Here is a 20334-nt window from a genome sequence, read left to right as displayed (position 1 = left end):
TTACTAGCCAGAAGATAAGACCATCTCCCCTTTTTGATGCATTGTGCACATACTGTCCTTGGCAGTCATTAACAGTGAGCTTAACACCACAAGAGAACAAGTGCATGATGTATCCACCTCCTCTGCCCTCACAGCTCTTCCCAAATATTATCATTTGAGACCTCCATGTTTTTTGACTCTTCTGCCCTTACTGAATGTGAGAATAGATTTTGAAAAATCTTCAGCAGGAGAGGAGGAGGGGAAACACCAAAAGTAAAAAAAAAAAAAAAAAATAAAAAAATCACACAAAAAAAAACCCATAAGAAGCTCACTTTTAAGTGGTTTGTTCGATGCACAGGAACACCACCCCAAGAACAGTGATCACTAGTGATCAGCTACAGAGGGAACAGAAGATCTGCAGTCAAACGTTTGGTGCTTTTACCAAGATTTCAGTGGTTTTTGTTGGTTCGTCTGTCACAGTTAAGTGTTGACTCCTTTGGTTTTAGGCTGCAAAACAAGAGGTGTCCTGTAAGGGTGTTCCATGGATTATACCCTCAAAGATTAAAGAAGGAAAAAAAATATTAAAACAAAAATAATCAGTACCCTCCTGAACTTGGAGGTCACCCACCACAAGAGCTGCTTGCTGTAACATGTTATGTACAGATGCATAGCACGACCTTTCTAAATCTGTGTACCAGAGAAATACATCATGAAAACACAACATCTGGCCTCTTATTTGTAAGTAGTTTCTTCCAAAATTAAGGTGACTTTAGCAAGAAATAATATTAACATGAAAAAAAAAAAAAAAGGTAACCTGCCCTGGTTTTAAGGTCAGGATCAAAATAGTCACACCATTCCAGGCTACTGCCTGACTTCTGCTGTCTGCTCCTGCTCAGCCACAAAAAGCAAGTTACCACCAGAAAATAGAACAATTGAGAGAGTATTAATAAACTGGTCATGTCTTCTTGGCCCTGAATAAATTACAACATTAACATAAATTAAAACATACAGTAACTGTTGAATACAAGATGTCCGCAAATCATTAATCTGCTGCAAAAATAGGACACAATATTGCACAACAGAAGGGTATCTTAAATTCCTTGGCAATGTTTCCTTATCCTGTCCTTGAAACAAATCAGTACCCCAGATAGTCCTGCAACATTATATGTGTGTGCATATGAACACATATCCTTCACCAAACCAAAAGTGGACCTGTACAAAAAGCAATTTCTGTTGCTGCAAAGAGCGAAGGGTCAATAGACCTCTGCTGCTATCTACATAGTGACCTGGCAATTTTAAGGTTGGTGCTTGCTTTCTTTCTAGGATTGGTTCCACAAATTATTTCCCCATGAATACAATGAAATTGCATCCCCCACATGAAACAGCATCAGATAATCACCATGATCCAATTCTGGAGTTTGCACCAACACAAACTCCATCATGCCTCTTACAGGGTTAAAAAAAAAAAAAAAAAAAAACAAAACCAGCCAGCATAATGATTTTGGCAAAAAAACAACACACACAGAGCCTCAATTAAGGGCAAAAGCTACTTTAAAAAAAAAAAAAAAAGTGATGCCTTCAAGAAGAGAGGGGACAGAATTAGCTATTTGCAGCAAACAAGATCCCAATACCTGTCTGCTCTGCTGAGCCTACACCTGTACCACATCATGCTGAGTGAGGGAAGCTCGAACAGACTACACACAGAGCAGAGGCTCACTCTGCATGCATGATACCAGCTTGCATTAGGGAGAGTTCACAGCTCCATCACAGCATCAACCCTAGCCAACCTAGACCTCAAGCTTTTGAGCGCAGGCACGTGGCAATGTTGCAGGAGGACCCCAGCAGCTGCATACATAACAAGGCTGTCTGGCTAGGATGGTTTATTATCCTAAGACATAGGAAGGCAGACAGCTTGCTGCTACTCCAAGAGAGCTCTCACACATCTTTTTGTTAATAACAACATCAAGTAAAATTAAAATTCAGATAAGTTTGGACATGAACACTTTCATAAATCAAAAAACATCTCTCCATAACATACTATACATACATTTCTCATTTTGAGGTTACTGAACATTGAAAAAAGAGGTGCCCTTGGGGGTTTGGGTTTTTTTATGTTGGTTTTAAGGTTATATCAATCTGGTATTCAGAGCCAGTCATAGCAGCAAACCCAACCTAACTGTCATGTGACAGAAGATGGAGAGTCAGCAAGTACCAGTGAAGGCTGAAGAGCAGGGCAGACTTTAGAGGGAGGTTACCAGAAAAGAGGTTCCCAGTCACAACAGGGAAAGAAGTGCTTTTAACAGAAGATAAAAAACAAAAGCAGCATAGAGCACAGAAGAAAATCCTCCCTAAAAAAAAGGAACATAAAAGGAGGAAGTCTAAATGAGAAAGAGTATATCCTAAAGAGCATCAAGAAAGTGCTGTGAAAGTGCCTGCCCACTTAAAGCACTGTCACAGGAGAGGTCTGGGAGAAGATGCTGACAGTACCCTGCATCTGGAAAGGTCAGCCTGCTCTGCTAGGCATCTCCAGTACAAAAATCTCTTCACTAAGTGGCAGCAGCTTTCTTGGCAGGGCCTTTTATCCTGATCTGATCCTTGCTACTGATGCCCCAAGGGGGATAGATCTACCTAGATGAAGTTTTACCTCATTCTTTAGGGTCAGATTGTCCAGTTCACAGTCTCAGACTGTGCCTGTAGCATGGGGGACACTCTCAGAGGCAGGTCACATGTAGCAGCTACATGCAGCTGATCATCCTCCACCTTTTAGACCCCTACACTTGACATTAGGTAGTAGATTAAATTCACTGCATGTGTGAGTCGCTGCAAGCCCAGCTCCTGAGCCCTCAGATTTTTTTTCCTGCCTATACTGTGAGTACTGCTTTGAAATAATTGCCAGTTTCAAACTCAACCCAATATTTGGTAAGAAGCCAAAAGATAAAAAACAGGTGAAAACAGCACACTTGCACTGTAGATTAAGTTGGGTATTACAGTCATTTTTATACAACTGTTTTAAATATTAATTTCGCAGAGTAAGGAAATCTGTCAGTGTTTTAACAAAAAATTAGCATGTTAATGAATTAAACTCAGACACCTTGAGTCTCAGTTAAAAAAAAAAAAATTATCTTGAAGGCACTTTGCTCAAGAAGTTGATGTGCATGAGCCTGAACTCGCTCAGATGGAGACCCAGCACTTCTGGAAAGGAGGAATATCACTTTGCTGCTTCCTGCACCTCACAAACCTATCTGCAGCCTTCCTCCAGGGTCTACAGAAGGAAAACAGAGACCCCTCAACACAAAAACCAGACGTTTTGTATGGAGGGAAGCTGGTTCCACCTCAAGGAGCACAGATCCACTTCAAAGCCCTTTTGAGCAGGAGGTGAATTTTATTTTTACAAGGAGCTGCTAGGGCCTCATAAGGCCCAGCAGTCTAGTCACAATACTTTATATACAGTATTCACTGCTGTGTGTTATGTTTCAGGATCGCAACCATTTTTCACTAAAAATAATGGGAAAAAATATACTGTTCTGTTCAGAACAAGAATAGGTAAAATTGTACCACGTTGTTTCCAAGGGTTCGCCCCTGAGAGTGTGCAAAGGGCCTTTGAATTCTCCAGATGTCTTCTACATCACTGAATAGCACCTGATTCAAAAAGAAGTTATATCCATTTTTTTAATGTATTTTAAGGATGGAATCTGAGACTAAGAGCGCAATGCCCTTCCTTTGTATTTGCAGCTGGAAGGCACCATATCCAGTGTTAGTTTTAATGACAAAACAGGTACAGGCAAGAACAGTAGTGTGTTAAAGGCATGAAGAATTGAGAGTTGACACTACAGTGTTTGAGGATTATTTTTTTATATACCTATCAATTTTGTTGGAGTGATTACCAGTATCCATGCCTTTGTGCATAAAGTTTATGAGAATGAGATGAGTTTCCATCTGGGATGTCTGTCTTCACTTAATTTAAGAGAACAGATTTAAAAGAGCAGTTATCAAACACTTTTTCAATACTGCTTTTAATGTAGCATGGACAGAGATTTAAGAATCCTGTTGATAAACTAGATGTGAGAGAAATAATGCGGGTTTTTTTTTCAAACACCTTGCAGATATTGATAAATAAAATGAGGAGAAATTGTGAAAACAAAATAAATCTACCCTTCCTATAAAGCTTGATTAGATGCATTGATTGTATAATAAAATGCTACAATTTAATTTTAATAGGCTACAAATGATGTGTCCAAAATGAGGAGCATCTTCACATTGCCAGAGAAGATGAAACATCCTCCCCCTCAGAAGTCTTTGTAAGCCAGCTCAAGACAATGAGATTGATAAGTAAAATACAAGTCAGACCTCTAACATACTTAAGGCTTCTAGTGATTAATGGTACTGAAAGAATTCTCACCAGTCACAGCTGGCTTTGGATCATGCCCCAGGCAGATCTCAACAATCAATCCATACTAGTTGTTAAAGAAAGAGGCATTACCTAGGTTTCAAATACTTAAAACTAATTGTCCAGAAGAAATCCATGGGCTAGGGTGTATTTGCAGAATGTATTAAAAGCTGACTTTCAAATGAGCTCAAGAAAAATCTTATGTTGTTCTCAGATAGTTTAAAATGAAGTTATATTGTCTGATAACTTCTTCACGACTATTATGCATTAATCTCGTGGCATTTTAGATACAGATACATTCAGGTTAGAAGATAAAGCAGGCACACACTTATACTGCAGCATCTCAGGAAAAAAATCCCACCTTGGACAGGCCTGGGGCACATTGAGATTGAATGTTCTGCACAAGATTTTTCATGAAACAGTGCAAGAAAACAATGGAAAGATGGGGAAAAAAAACAAAACGTAGAGACTGTGGTAAGATCAGAATAGGAGGGAAGTCACCTGCAAGTGACAAGCTGTTTACAGCCCTGCAACTTTGACTACTCAATATCCTTTGGTTGGCATGCAATTATAACAAGTCCAGACACACTTAATGAAAACACTAAAAAAATTTCACATCAGCAACACCACTGCACAGCAATTGAGGATAGACAAATTTCCCTAAACAAGCAGGTCTGATTCATAAGAACTAATTAGCATTCCAGCAAGAACAAAAACAGAAAAGGAACAGCAAAACTTGGGAGGATAGAGCACAGGAATACTGTAAGGACACTAAGTATCTGGAAAAAGGCTCTACAGCAGTTATGCTAACATTTCAAAACCTTGAGATCTTGAGGGTGGAAATTTGGCCAAGATCAAACAACACATAAGGAAACGAACTAGCAAGAGAAGCAAGGAAAGGAAAATTACAGAAAGAATAATTAAAACCAAACAAAAAAAAGTCATTAGATATTCTGGCTTTAGGCTAAACTAACAATACAAGTGAATTTACCTTGGACTAATCTAGCTGGTTTGATCAATTAGTCTATTGTCTAATGATAAAGCCCTTTGAGAGATATTTTCCTACTCCATTTAGTTGGTGATACATTATCTGGTTAAACAGACCTTCTGTTCTTTCCTGCTTTGCCATGTATCATACGATTTGGGGATTGTACAGTCTTCATGAATAAAATATTTAAGATATGCAAAATTGAAGAATTACTTGTAAGTGCTTTGCAATACTGATAGCAATTATATTAGATGCTGAAATATTCTGTCACTGGCTCATAAGAAAAAAAAAGCCCCAACAACAACAAAGGAGAGCTCACTGAAGGCTGGTTTACAGCCTGGACATAGGAACAATACACAGAACTGTTGCTTCACTACTTTTTTATTACTTATTAATCACTTTTTTGAATGAGATAAGCAATCAAAAACTTCATTTGTGCATGGTTTTGGCTGGATTTCTGGTAGTCTTACTCAGGAGTTAAAGAAAGATTTTAATGGCAGAGAGAATCAACCATTGCTGCATCCTGACACTGCCATTATACTGAATGTAAGAACTGAACAAATGCAAATCTTTTCTTCAAAAATTACATCCTTTGTATTTTGTTTTCCCTCAGATATTTCTGGTATTAAAAAGCTGACTCTGCTTAAGAGGAAGCAAATGGCCTGAAGACACCCTCATTCACAGAAGCTTGAAGGGTTGTCAGTGATGGGAAGTGAAATAATCAGGAAGAGCAGAAAAACAACCATGTGGCAAGTTCCTGCTGCAAAACAATAAAAAGGCCCTGAAACAGAAGACTGGAACCTCAGAAAGTGAAGTGTCAGGTTGAGAAATGCTTTGACAAAGCTAATGTGTAAATAAGAGGTAAAATGTTTGGGGAAGGGCAGCAGTGGGAAGGAAAAATAAGAGCTATTTATACATAGCAAAGGTTTCAGTAAGTGCTCAACATATGACGTAGACTAGATAAACTTTCACAACAGCTACTGGAATGACAATACACAACCTAGCAAAATTTGGCTAAAATTAACCTACTTCAAATATCAGATATGAATCCTCTTTGTCTTGTTCCAATCTCAATTTTGTATCTATAAGTTGCTTCTTTAGCAAAAAAACCCCACCATACTCCAGAAGAGAAGAATTTAACTGCTCTCACTTTGGTAATGGTCTCTCCAAGAGCAAGAAATTAATTTGTTCATAACTTTGAACTTGATTGCAATGTCTATGTCACATGGCAGGTAGCACAGGCCTGTCAGCAGCTCTGAGAAAGCAACCTAGAACTTGATACTGTACCCTAGTTAGGTCCAGGACAAGATACCTGTGATACCTATCTCTTACTTCACACACCTTTCTGTGATCACCAGCATTTGTCAACATCAGCCAAGTACCTCAAAAGGAACAATGAACTGTCTTGCACCAAATTACTGGATGTTTGTGCACAGCTTCAACTCAGGGTAGACTAAGACAAAGCCAGATATAAGCTTGCTCAGTTACCTGCTCATGGCATTGTAGATGTGTCCTCAGAGCTTGGAATAGACCCAAATTACAGGTTTTACTAAGTTTATTTATATATTGCTATTAGAAACCCACTCCCAGCACAATCCAGAGAGCTGGCATGTCAAAACTTAACATTTTTACACAGCAAATCATTTGCAATGCTCCCTGCAGACAAACCATATGCTCCTCAGCACTTCATCCAGAGCTGCACGTAACCAGCTCTTTCCCTGCACAGCTCAGCAGCAACAGCTCAGACAGACATGGAAATCGCCACATGGAGATCTGATGGGCTGCTTCAGTGTCCCATTAGTTCACTTCCCACATCTCCAAAATCCCTACCCAGCAATAACCTGGAGCACTCACAGTAAATGAGATCTTACCTCCCTGCTTCACAAAGCAAACCTGCACTGTGGCCCTCTAGAAAAGTCCTCTCAAAGGGCACGTTTGCCATCCAAAGATAAATCTTGTTTTCCATTTGCATCCCAAGCTCATTTACATCTATAGTAAAAACTCCCACAGGCTTTGGAGAGGTCTTATAACATATTACACATGTGGAGAGGCACTGAAGAACAATTTGAGCTACACCTGAATGAGACAGTTCAATTTGGCTGTAAATACCTCCTTATTAACTAAGGCATGGAAATGCAGATTTCTATTCAATTGCATGTTTTGCCACACATGCTCCAGAAGTTAGAGCTGCTCTACAGCCTTCTGCTGGAGGAAAAACAAAATTGCTTTATTTTGATTAATAAATACTTGTTCATATATAACGGCATTTCTAGCATTTACAAATTTGAAAACACTGTAAATCCCCAATGCTTGCCTGCTTTAAGCCTTTTAAATCTCAGGCAGATTTGAGGTTGCTCTAAATCTTATGGAAAGTGATTCACCATAACTCCCAGCACAGCCAGGGTGCGTTGAACACATTTTGCCTGGTAAGAACACATGGTGAATGCACAGCTAATGTAACAGGTCCAGCACACAGATTCTGCTCACATATGCCATACCTCATAGGAGGGGCTGGCTCCAGCAAAATACTGAAGTGCTCCTAAAGCATGATACAAAGAAAAAACATCATTTTCTGGAAGTATGAGATTTTTTTCTGCCCCATGAACTTTTTACTGCTTTCAGCAGTGCTGATTTATTAGGACTGCTTTGGGAGACAGCACTCCAAAGCATCTTTAGTTATAAAATCCCAGCAATGGAGAATAACTTCTACATCTTTCAAACTGTCCACTGTGAAAGATTTTTTTCATTAGGATGAAAGTGTTTAGGGATTTTCAGTGTAATATGGAATAATAACCCCACTGAGAGCATGCCTGGCCTTGGTTTGGAGCCCAGGAATGATGAAGTACTCCTGGATGGACATCTTACTCTTTCAGTAGCAGGTATTTCTCCGTTTAAATTAAGTAAATGCTAGTGAAGAAATCCTGCCACTGTGTAAAGCTCACCAGGATTTTTTCTTCCCCTTGAACTGGCATCTGTAAGAGCCAGCAACAAAGCAATAAAGGGACAGAAAACTAACTAGCAGATCTCACAAACAAACAATATTTACCCTATCACACTTTGGACTTGTGAGGCAGAATTGCTAAGAGGCGACAGCAACAGCTTCCACCAGAGCAGAAACATAGCACAGGGGCTGCATCGCGGTCCCCGTTTCCCTGTGCCTTGGCACCTGAAGATCATTTCATAATTACTTTCTTGGAAAGCTCATAGGATCACATAATCAGCTAGGTTGGACAAGACCTTTAAGATCATCAAGTCAAACCACTGTCTACTCATTCTGCTCAGGGCACCAGTATCTCAGCACTGATGTGGAGTGGAGAGAGGTTGCATCAGTGGAAAGAGTGGCATTTAATTTCCTATTTCCGTGCCCTCTGTGGCAGTCATCAGGCAGGCTGCAGCCTTCAGCTTTAAAGCCAGGCAGTGCTATCCCATTTCTCCCAAACTCATTAACTTCATACTGCAGTCCTCTTTCATTCTTCAGCTTAAGGAACCGCCTAGAGTCATACCTAAACAGACAGCAAGAGGGTGTATTTCGGATCTTTTCTTATCCAAGGAACTGGCAATTAGAGAGCACGCACAAGCACAACCAGCACACACACAATATATACATTCCCCATGTTGAGGGGGCCCAGGGTGCAGCAAGGAGCACATGCATGGGTCAGTACATGCCAGAAAAGCCCAGATGAGCATGTGGCACAGGCAGGGAGAACATCATCCTTCCCAAAATCCTGCTGCCCCCTCACACACAGGGCTTGTACAGCAGATTCTTCTTACATTCAATGATGCAGGCATACCTATACCTTCTGCACCAACTTGAAAAAAAATCGTGTATATTTGGCTTTTCAATAGAAAGCAGCAAAAAAAAAAAGTCATCACTATTTTTCCATTAAAACTAAACATAGAAGAGGACAGGACATTTTCTTATCCAGTATTGCTAAAAAGTGCTTCTGTATCCACTACATATTTTGTTAATACGTAAATTACACTATAGAAAATGTTTTCTATCTTCATCAAAGCCCTTCCAGTGGTACTAAGCAATTCCTTTGACAAATAAAGGCTCCACCAGGAGCCTATCCATGGGGGAACACATATCTGGAATGCTAGGTTTGCAGCTGGCACATATGCCACAGACTTCAGTTTACCCACATCAGAATGTGCATCTCTCACTCCAGAGTGCTTGGTAAACTCTAAAGTACCCAGGAAATTAGTAAGCACATTATTGTCTGAAAAAGAAAACATTGCCTCTGGAATATCTTCATTTGTAAACAAAAGAGGGGCAGAGAGTTGAAATATGAGTGCTGTTTTATGCACTGAATTTATTTCAGATACTGGTGTCTGTGTGTTCACTTTAGATAGTGGAGTTGAGATTCCTGTAATTTATAATTTGTTTACTCAGAATAAAACAAAGGTGTGCTATACCTAACTCTGTACCTAGTTTGATGAAGCTGATTGTTTGTTACCTAAAATCATTTTTATTCTAAGTTACTTTTTTGCTCAAGTGTTTTATTTTAGTTTTAAAATAACTTTCTGGAGTCCAACATCTTTTTTGTTTTACTTATTTTCTTTACTCTTTTTTGGCCACCAATAGATGCTGTAACTTTAATCACATCGCATATGAATTTAGTTTTCTGTTTGTTTGGCTAAGGATGGTTTTATGAACCTCTGAAAGAATATACTTAGACACTTTAAGTTACTTTCCTTAAAGTGAGTCAATTACAACAAATTGAGTGAAGACATTTACATTAAACACAGATAACAACAATGAATAAGAAACGGGAAGATGTATTTGGAAATAGCCAGAAAGCCTGTGGCATGGCTGTTTATAACTGTGATTACTGCTTTAATAGCTTGGAGGTTTTTTCTATTATTACTATTCAACTGACAGTTAAGTTGTGCTTAATTTCAGATTAGTCTATAAGGTCTAATTCAGGAATAAGAGTCATGATTTGGCAGATCAGAGCGCAAGCCTCAGTGCACTCCTACTGCAGCCACTGGGCTGAACCCAGAATAAAATTTCTTTTGTTCTCCTCTTTCATTTCTTTTATTGCTCCTTTTAAAGGGCAGTGGAGCAAATATCAAGGGAGAGGTCTTAAAGTCAATAGTACTCCGCAGCCCTGCCTGCATGGAGTTAAGAGAGTAGTTAAAGCAGAGTACAAAAGCTGTATTCAAAAGCCACACATAGAAGCTAATGCATCAAGAGTAGAGTGCCCACTAGCTGGGAGTCACCTTTTTGTGCAACAATTGAACAAAATCAATACATTTCGATTATTCATTACATTATCTTGAGTGCAGGAAGGTAAGCTAAACTCTTTTTGGTGCTGAGGTCACACATTCAATAGGGATGTAAAACACTACTATACGGGAAGTTATTGGTCAAAGTTACCTTTGACTATTAATATTCCAGATTAACAGTGAAAACACAAGATAGAAACTACCTTCTGAAAGGCAAATACAGAAATAGTTGGGCTAAACCCACACTAACCAGCCATGCAGCTGTGCTGCATCCAGCATGCAAGTAGCCCAGTAGCAGCCAACGCTGACGACCCAAGTTGTGTTTCACATTTCCATGGGTGTGCCTCAAGCCAGAGAAGGACTCCCTGGAGTCAGTGAGATGGAGCCCACGAGTAACAGAGCAGAAGCTGCATGTATGCAGAAGCAAACACAGGATCAGCATCTAATATCAATACCATCTTCCCCACTAGTCAAAGCCACAAGTTAAAGACCTAGCTCTCTTTCAAAAAGATATTTAGTCCTCCTGCTAGTGAACAGGCACCCTTAAACTCAGTATCAAGTCTAGCACTAAGAAGGTCTGGGGAGAAAACAACCCTCATAGACAAAGATCAGTGCTCTGTAAAATCAAGATGTAGAGCAGATTCTTCCAAAAGAAGATGTATCACACCACCCTTCACTGCAACCCTGTTTGTTCAGCTTTCCAGATCTTTACCAATGCATTTTGGAAGCATAATTCCAAATCTGATATGTATCACTAGCTTAGAAGGCCAGTTTGGCATAGGGAGAATTCCTGGTTAATCCACTCCTCAGCAATGACCTACTAGTGCAAGAGGGGAGAGTTCTTTAGAAAAAGTTTAAGATACCTAACACTGTGTCCTTCTGCACAGTTGTTATACCATAGAACATGCACGACTCATTGGCCACAGCTGGATCTGGAGTGTCCAGCCCATTGACAAATACCATATCTAGGGTGTCAGGTCCAAAGGTCTACTGCTATGGCTGTAAACAGCAACATGGTCCTGCAAATATATTTATTCCAACTCACTTCACACAATTACGTAGTTTCCAAGCTACAGTCACTGGAAGAGTATTTTTAAGTAAATTCTTCATAAAACCAAAGTTGCAGAGTCCACCAAGCAACTGTCTTGATCCTCAGCACTGAAACAAGGAGGCACAAAATGTAATCAGTTCTAAAGTAATGATAAGTTTGTAATGAAAAGTAACTGTTTTGCCTGAAGGCAGTTTCAGGTCCTCAGAACCTCAGTACAAAAGGTGTGAGAAAAACAGAATGGAAAAAGACTAGGGAGTGGGTAGCACCTGGGACTAGCTGATGGCCAGGATGGGAGCAGTTAAACCTATTGATAAGTAAAAGAACAGGATTATTGCTATGTCTGTAATGTTAATTAAGCTGGGAACGACCATCACATTTTTGTATGAATGCGGGAAACTTTCTGGAAATGATGTAATATTCCCAGTGACTATAGAAGGATGGCCTCTAGAGCAATACGGGGACACACGTTAGGAGGAACTATCCCCCGTGTCTCCCGGCACCGTAATAAAGAATACCTGCTTGTCAACTTGAAACTGTTGGCGAGTTTGTTCATGGAGTTTTCTCCAAATCAGCACTTTCGTTCAGATTCCTCATCTGGAGTCACCAGCAGGTAAAACTTATGGAAGAACCCTCAATGCTGAATATACAATGCACTAAAGGTGGCAAATACCACTTAAGCTTCATGAAACTCTCGTTCTGGAGCTCTGAGCTTTCAAACAGCATTCGTTGCACCTTGATATCTTCATGTAACGGCAGTGCAAGAAAAGCTACAACCAGTAGGGCCTGTGACTATTTCTCACCTGCTAAATCCACATGAATAAATCTTATTAAGCTTAAAGGCAAGCTGTTACTGCACTTGTTTGATAGATTTATTACCCCCAAAACCTAGTGCACTGATGTGAAATGCGAGTATGAATTGAATAGTTACACTGTACAAACAGCCTTCTATTAGTCGTATTATGGAACCAATAAGAACACTAATAAGGTGCTCCACTGGGATGTTTAACAAGTGTCAAAGTCTAGATTGAAAGAGGCATTCATCTGTGAGAGTCACTGAAGATATATATCCTCATACCACAGCTAAATTTCACTAGTATCATACAGGAAAGCAAAGGATGAAAAAAAATAAAATAGTGAGGATGTTCCTTGCTCTTGTACTATGTTAAACACCTTCCTGTAGATGACACTACAGGATCCTGTATAGCTTTGTAAGTTGACCCTGCCTTCATTGGATTGTGGACCAAAGACCTCCAGAGGTGTCTTTCAACCTCACTCATTCAATAGCTGTGTTTCCAGCCAAGCCATTTGTCAGCCCCACAAGCTATGAACTGCCATTAGCCATAAGCCCTTGTCAAAGCGTCTGATGAACTGGGACATGCCAGGCACCTCCCTCCTGAACAGAAAGTCCTCACTTAAAAACACAGATGGAAATTTTTAGGAATACTAGAGAGCAAAGCTGCAGTTCATCCTAAAGTTTCAGTTTTCAGGAACTTCTCTGACACACTACCTCTGTCCCCAGAATTGCCTCACCTTTGAAAGCCAGTGAATAAATACTGCAAAACAATCACCTCAGAGATGAAGAAAGCTCAGCTGCCTTGTTGAGGTGCTCACGCAGTGTTCTGCTACACATCCCTTAAAGCCTTGTTCAGCATAAGCAATTCTTATTCTGGCTGCAGTCTATTCTACATGACCTAATTTATTTCCTCAGTGATGTTAAAACCAGTTTTGTCTTCTCTTATATGTTGACACTCCTTATGTTGCGTTTCCTAGTGAGAAATTGTGGTGGTGTTTCTCATTTGGGTGTCCTAACAAAACAGAATTTGTTCTTTCATACATATAAACTGTGTGAAAATCAGTTTTAAACCATTTGACTTTAAAGCCTACTTCCATTAAGCTATCTTGAATCAAAACCAAGATATTAATCTCCTCTTATTCCCATCTGCTTCAGTACATTTCAAAGAACATTAATGTACTAGAGATTTCTAGTAAAAAAAAAGCTATTTCAAGATAGCTTAGACCACTGTGTTAGTGACCATGTTTAAGAAATCATTGTATTGCAGCCTAATGAGAAAAGAAGTCTGTAGTATAAAAAGTACTTTAGAAAGAATTATTTTATGCTTGTGTGAAGCTTGGCAGTGTAGTAGGAATTAAAACCCCAAGGACCACAGCCCAGACCAGATCAGATTCTGCATTTCTACAGTATTTGTATCAAGCTGTTATTCCTGTGGTTAACATGCACCAGCCAGTTGTGAAACTGTACAAGACATGGAAAGAACACATCACATTTGAGAAGTGTGATGAATTGGTATGTTAATAATCATTTAGTCCAAGAGATTTTCTAAGGCCCAGCTTGCAGCTGAAAAGAGGGAAAAAAATTTAAAAAGTAAAAAAAAAAAAAATAAAAAAAAGTTGCACAGTCATTCAAGTGGAATCCATGGCATAGGAGTAGGAAGGGTCACAGGCTAGCACCCAACTCTGGGGGCTGGGAGGCACTCACCAGCGCTGGGTGTCAGACTTTATCACTGGAGATTGGTATCTTTAAATATAAGGCATCTTCAAGTGCTCAGGAACAGATGCTACATGAGCTACAAGCAGACAGAAGAGCCAAAACAAATGTCTTCCAAGCACACATGGGGGTTGGGGAAAGGAGGACAGGAACTAATACTGTTCTCTCCCCACCCCTGAGCCTCACAGCACAAAAACAGCTTATTGGTTAACCTCACACCTGCCAAGACCAGTCTGCCTCTGCCCAGCTGCAACATGGGAAATATCTTGTGAAAATCAGATATTTAGTAAATCAGAAAGCTCTAAGGCAGAGCTTTTACAGGAGCCTTATGTTATCCTCCGCAGTGGAGGCAGCAGTTAAGGACACAAGACCACAGCAGATTCAAATCCTGGCTCATTCAAAAATTAGAACGGATCTTGTAAAATAAGATTAAAAGCATGAAGTTAAAGAGAGCTAATACGTCCATCAAGTTAATTGCTTATAGTGCTTGCAAGCTCTTCCTGAAGAATGGAAGGCACAATTTTTTCATAGTGCTGACACTGTATTGCAAACAATTGGTTTACTCATATTTTCTCAGCTGTCAGTCACCAGATTGGGCATGACTGCCATCCAGTTATCATTTTCTATTCTTCATTTAGTAACTACTTCAATAACTTTTGCTAATATTGCTGTTTCCAGTCACATCACTCAGAGATGGTCCATGTCCAGTCTAAGCACTTAGCTGCTGTATTCAGGTGCCCTTGCTACTCACAGAATCTGTTTCTTCAGCTGAGTGAGAAAGCCAAGATGTCTTGCACCAACACTATGAAACACTAGTGGGGTCCTTCAGTCCACAAAGTACAAAAGTTTAATTCTGACATTCCCTTGATTCATCAGACCAAGAATTAAGCAAGGGGAAATATACTTTTTTTAATGCATAATTTTGCACAATCTTCAGTGCTTTGAGCATGCATTAGCTGTGAAATAGAGACACCCAGTAACAACTCCTCAGTGCCATACAAGTATATTTGAGGGCAGCAGAACATTGGCTCAGACATGGTTTCATTTGTTTGGTAACCATAATCCTGTCCTTCAAATAACTCCCACATTGCCCCTCTTCCCCTTGCTTTTCCATCTGAAAAGAGTTCCAGAGCTAATGAGGCACCTGGGAAGTATCAGCTACTGCAAAGAAACTGAGAACATCTTTTCCTCATTCTCCAGGCAGTAAAAGGGAAAACATAAACATCTCTCACATTGAAAACCCACTGGATTTATTTATGCTTCAGGCTCCAGAAAGGCTAACAAACTTTTTTTTAAGACCACCTCTAATTACATACCAGTGATTTGCCATCCAAAAATCAGTTGCAGGTGAAGATAACAGCATTTGGGTGTCAGATTAATCAACAAGCCTCACAAATCAAGATGTTTAAGTGCTGTGCATTGTATTTACAGCTATTCTGTCTCCTAAATTTGCACATGTGGAGACTCTAAAAATGGCGAGGTTTAGGTTTTGTTTCATTTTTGTTTCAGGCTTTATAATAAAAAAAAAAAAAAAAAAAACAAAAAAACCCACCCAAAACAAAATCCCCCATCTAGGGGGACACTTAAGACTCTGGACTGTAATAGTTGCAGAGTAATGCACATATTACGCACTGAGATTTGCACTCCAGTTCTCTGCACCTGAGCTCTCACCATAGACACATACCCCATGTGTTAAAAATTAATTCAAAATTAAAAATAATGCTACATTCAGGGATTGGGTCGCTATTTATGAGTTCTCAGCACAATCTCTCTGACAGATACCTGCACACCTTTGCAGGTCATATATAGGTCTTCAGGGTGACATGATGGCCCATAAGCAGGAAGGCTGAGCAAGGAAGAAACAGGCAGATGCAAAGGTAGGTACAGCAAAGACATCAGGAAATCACATTCTTTATGTCTGTAACAACCCTAAAATACACAAAGGGAAGCACTGATAAGCATGAGCCACCCCACTCATGGGCCCAGGCTTGGCCTTTCATGCAGCTTCTGGGGCATAAAGTTATGAATTGACCTTCTAAGTGTAAGTGACATCCAGGCAATGTCCCACCACCACAATATCCCCAAGCCCAGTGCTCTCCAGCCTAGCTGAAACATCAACTAATAGCAAAGAGGACACAGTGAGCCCGAGAATGGTGGACAAAGCAGCATGCTCTGCTGAGCCTTGCTGTTACAGGGAGCCTGTAGGCAGGTTCATAATCAGAGTAGTGCATACACTGCATCTAATTACATTGGAAACCAGAATCGACAATGCAGCCCCATCACCAGCATGAAGCCCCTCTCTGCAACCACCCCACAGCACCAAGGTCAGAACCGAAGGTAGGTTCGACAGCAGCAGTTGGCTTGATTTTTCAGGGGACTTTGTAAGCCAGAATTCTCTGTGCTTTGCTGGTCCGTTCGTAGCACCACATTGCCATCTGCTGTCCCTTGCCTTCCGCAGCAGCCTCGGCAATAACCAGGTGAAATACAGCGATGCAGCCAACAAAGTCTAAACAAAGCTGTTCAAAATGCAAATAGGTCCGCGATCCATCACTTTTTAAAAAGGTTTTAACATTTTAATTAACTATTTAAGAAATACAAGGGATGAGCTTGTGTAGTGTGCTGACCCTGGCTGGATACCAGATGCCAACCAAAGCCAGTCCATTGCTCCCCTCCTCAGCTGAATAGCAGAAGAAAAATACAACAAAAGGTTCATGGGTTGAGATAAGGACAGGGAGAGATCATTCAGCAATTACTCTCACGATCAAAACAGACTTGACTGGGGGAAATTAGTTTAATTTATTACCAATCAAATCAGAGTAGGTTAATGAGAAATAAACCTAAATCTTAAAAACACTTTCCCCCACCCCTCCTTTCTTCCTGGGCTTAGCTTCACTCCTAAATTCTCCACCTCCTCCTCCCCAGTAATAGGGAATAGGAGTTACAGTAAGCTCATCACACATTATCTCTACCACTCCTTCCTCCTCAGGGGAAGGACCCCTCTTCCCTGTTCAGCATTGAGTCCCTCTCACAGAAGACAAACATCCTCCACAAAACTTCTTCAATACAGGTACTTCCCATGGGCTGCAGTTCATCACAGACTACTCCACCATGGGCGTCTTCCACAGGGGCAGTCCTTCAGGAGCAGACTGCTCCAGCATGGTTCCCCACAGTGTCCCAAGTCTTACCAGCAAACTTGCTCCCACACTGGCTCCTCTCTCCGTGGGGCCACAGGTCCTGCCAGGAGTCTGCTTCAGTGTTGGCTTCCCAAGAGTCACAGCATCCTTTGGATATAACCCTAATGTGGCATGGGGTCTTCTGCAGACTATAGGAGGAGATCTGCTCCACCATGGACTTCCATAGGTTGCAGGGGCACAGCCTACCTCACCATGGGCTACACTACAGGCTGCAGGGCAATTTCTGCTGTGCTGCCTGGAGAGCCTGCTGCTCCTCCTTCACCTTGCTCTCATTAGAGCTGCTTCTTTCGCACATTCCTGTTCCTTTATCCAGCTGCAGTTGCACAGCATTGGGTTGCACACACACACACACACACCCTTTTTGAATACATTATCTAAGAGGTGCTACAACCATCCCTGATGGGCTTGGCCTTAGCCAATGGCAGGTCCATCTTGGAGCTGCTTGGCATTGACTATCAGACATAGGGGAAGCTCCTAGCAGCTCTTCAGAAGCCACTCCTGTAGCCCTCCCACTACCAAAACCTTGCCACAGAAACATACACAGCCTGCAAGGATGCAGTCAGATGAAGCATTACAAATAACAAGCAGTATACAACAGCGATTCAAGTATTAAATTTGCACGCATTAGGATGTTAGTATGCATGGATGTATCACTTCAGAAACAACTTCTTATGCTCCAACAATTATCATTCAAAAATAAATCTCGCCTCTTCTGTTTATAATGTCTTGTTTTGTCATCCAACCAAGCAAACCACCTCAGCTCCCTCCTTTTACAAACAACCTTTATGCCTTGCCCATGCCCCTGCCTGGGGTTGTTTGCCTTAGGTTTGGGTTTTTTTTCCTAAAGAACTTGAAGAAATGTTTTAATTAAAAAGCAGGTTTAAGCAGTGGCTTTGGGATGAGGCTAACCAGACCCAGGGGATGGAACCTGGGTCTTAATTATGGCAGAAAACTGGAAGAACATTCTTTTTCCAAAAGTTACCTGGGCATGAGAAGTGAGAAAATAGGTCTACCAAAGGGAACACCTTTCTCAGCAGCTGGGAACACAGAAAGAACAAGGCATGAGGCTGTTCCTTATCAATTCTGACTGGCCTAACTTGTATGCCTTCTTTTTGCAGCTTGCAGTGCAAGCTCAGGAGCAAGCAAACAGATGGACAATGACTTATCATTGGAGAGACTTGGATCAGCAACTTAGAAATTCGGATTTATACAGGAAAAGCAAGTTTGTCATCCAAACAAACAGATATGCCCTGGGGAAATGAAAATAATCAGGATAGCAGCAGAACTAAAATACAACCTTACAAAAAAATAAAGGCTATGAGTATGTAGAAGACAGAAACAGACTCAGAGTTAATATAAAGAGAAAAGAGCCGTGGCAACACAAAGCAAGCATATGTAACTGCTAAATGCTCATTTCTTGTGTGACTGCATTTATAACACAATGAAAGAAATATGAGATCTTAAAAGCACTGAGTATACTAGACTTTGTAACATATAGGTCCATATATTTATATTTTCTCAATCACTTAAATATTTCCTGGCCCCAAGTTTTGCAGAGGAAGACTGAGGCTGTCAAGATCCCAGATGTACCCAGATGTGCATGTACTAATCCCTTCCAGCACTGTGCCATAAGCAGCTGGTAGAGTCTTCTCAGCACTGAAAGAGCCATACACCCACCACACAGTCTGACATTGTGATATTTTTGGCACATCCTACACAAGGCTATGGTAGTCCAGGCACAGGTTCACTCAGTAACATGCATGGGATGCACTCCGTGTCTGCCAGCAGCAGCAGTCTCCCTGCACAGGCACCATACAGTACATGTTCAACTGGTGAAGCACCAGCAGCTATATCTAAGAGGATATTCAGGATATATTAAAGTTCAGGATTTAAGATTAAAGTCACTGGGGAGGGGGAGGAGGGGCAGGTGTGTCTCAGAGCAGGATATCTTGTGTCATTTATTAAATAGCTTTTCTAAAGTAATTTCCCAGAAATATTCTAGATGAAGCAAGCTTGCCAAGGCAGAAGATGGTCTGGATGATCTAATCACCTCTCATGTCAGGGCTCTGTCATTACCTTCAGTTTTCATTACAGATTACATGTGATACACAGTGTCTAGAAATAGCATATGCACAGCAGGTTATTCTCCTGGACCCTATAGCTTCCCACCTGTCCAGAAATTGTTTGCCAGATCCACAGATGCATATTCCGGTAAGTCAGAGGCTATCATCTTGTTCAGCAAGAGGACATAGGGATAAAGAGCTGAGATATTGTTCATATTTACCCTTCACAGAAGGCAGGAGGGATAAAAGCGAAAACCCAGAGCTGCAGGAGTATTAAGTATTCTCTCCAGAAGCATGTCAGACATCTGGATTACACTTGGCAGTCAAAGACAGTTACACTAGTCCCTGCCCTGTTTCCATCTCCTTGGTAAATTAACAAGGATGAACTGTTTATTACTGTGTCTGCTATTTCCCACTTCTCTGTACAGCAAGAGTATCAGAACATCAAGCAGGTTTTGCCTGGGAAACAAACCCAATGAGGGTTTCAAACCAAAATGCGTGCTGGTGTTATTCAATTATAGTAGGATAGGTCTAAAGGCTTTACCTTCAGATATTTCTAAATGAAAGTCAAGATTGTTAAAGCAAATTTATTGTTCTAATAAACATATCAACATGCTCAGTGCCTCAAAGAAAATGTCAACAAAAATGTATCTTTTTAAAATGCAACCCACAACCTGTTTTGACCAAACTGAACTTCAGCCTGTCTCCATCAGTAAGACTTCTGACATCATGTAAAGTTGGCTTCCTAAGGGTTTTAGATGCTTGAACAACAGAAACCAGAAGAGCAGTAGGTTGCACAGGTAGTGGAAACCTGTGGTTTTTGTACTGAATACAGGCATAAAAATCCTAACAATTCAGCCTGCCTCCATCAGTACTTTATTCCCTCTTGATGTTATAGAACTGCTCTGGAATGGGGATTGCAGGAGCAAGGATATCA

Source organism: Melopsittacus undulatus, chromosome 6, assembly GCF_012275295.1.
Source record: "Melopsittacus undulatus isolate bMelUnd1 chromosome 6, bMelUnd1.mat.Z, whole genome shotgun sequence".
In the NCBI taxonomy this organism is placed as follows: domain Eukaryota; kingdom Metazoa; phylum Chordata; class Aves; order Psittaciformes; family Psittaculidae; genus Melopsittacus; species Melopsittacus undulatus.
This window is presented reverse-complemented; position numbering follows the sequence as displayed.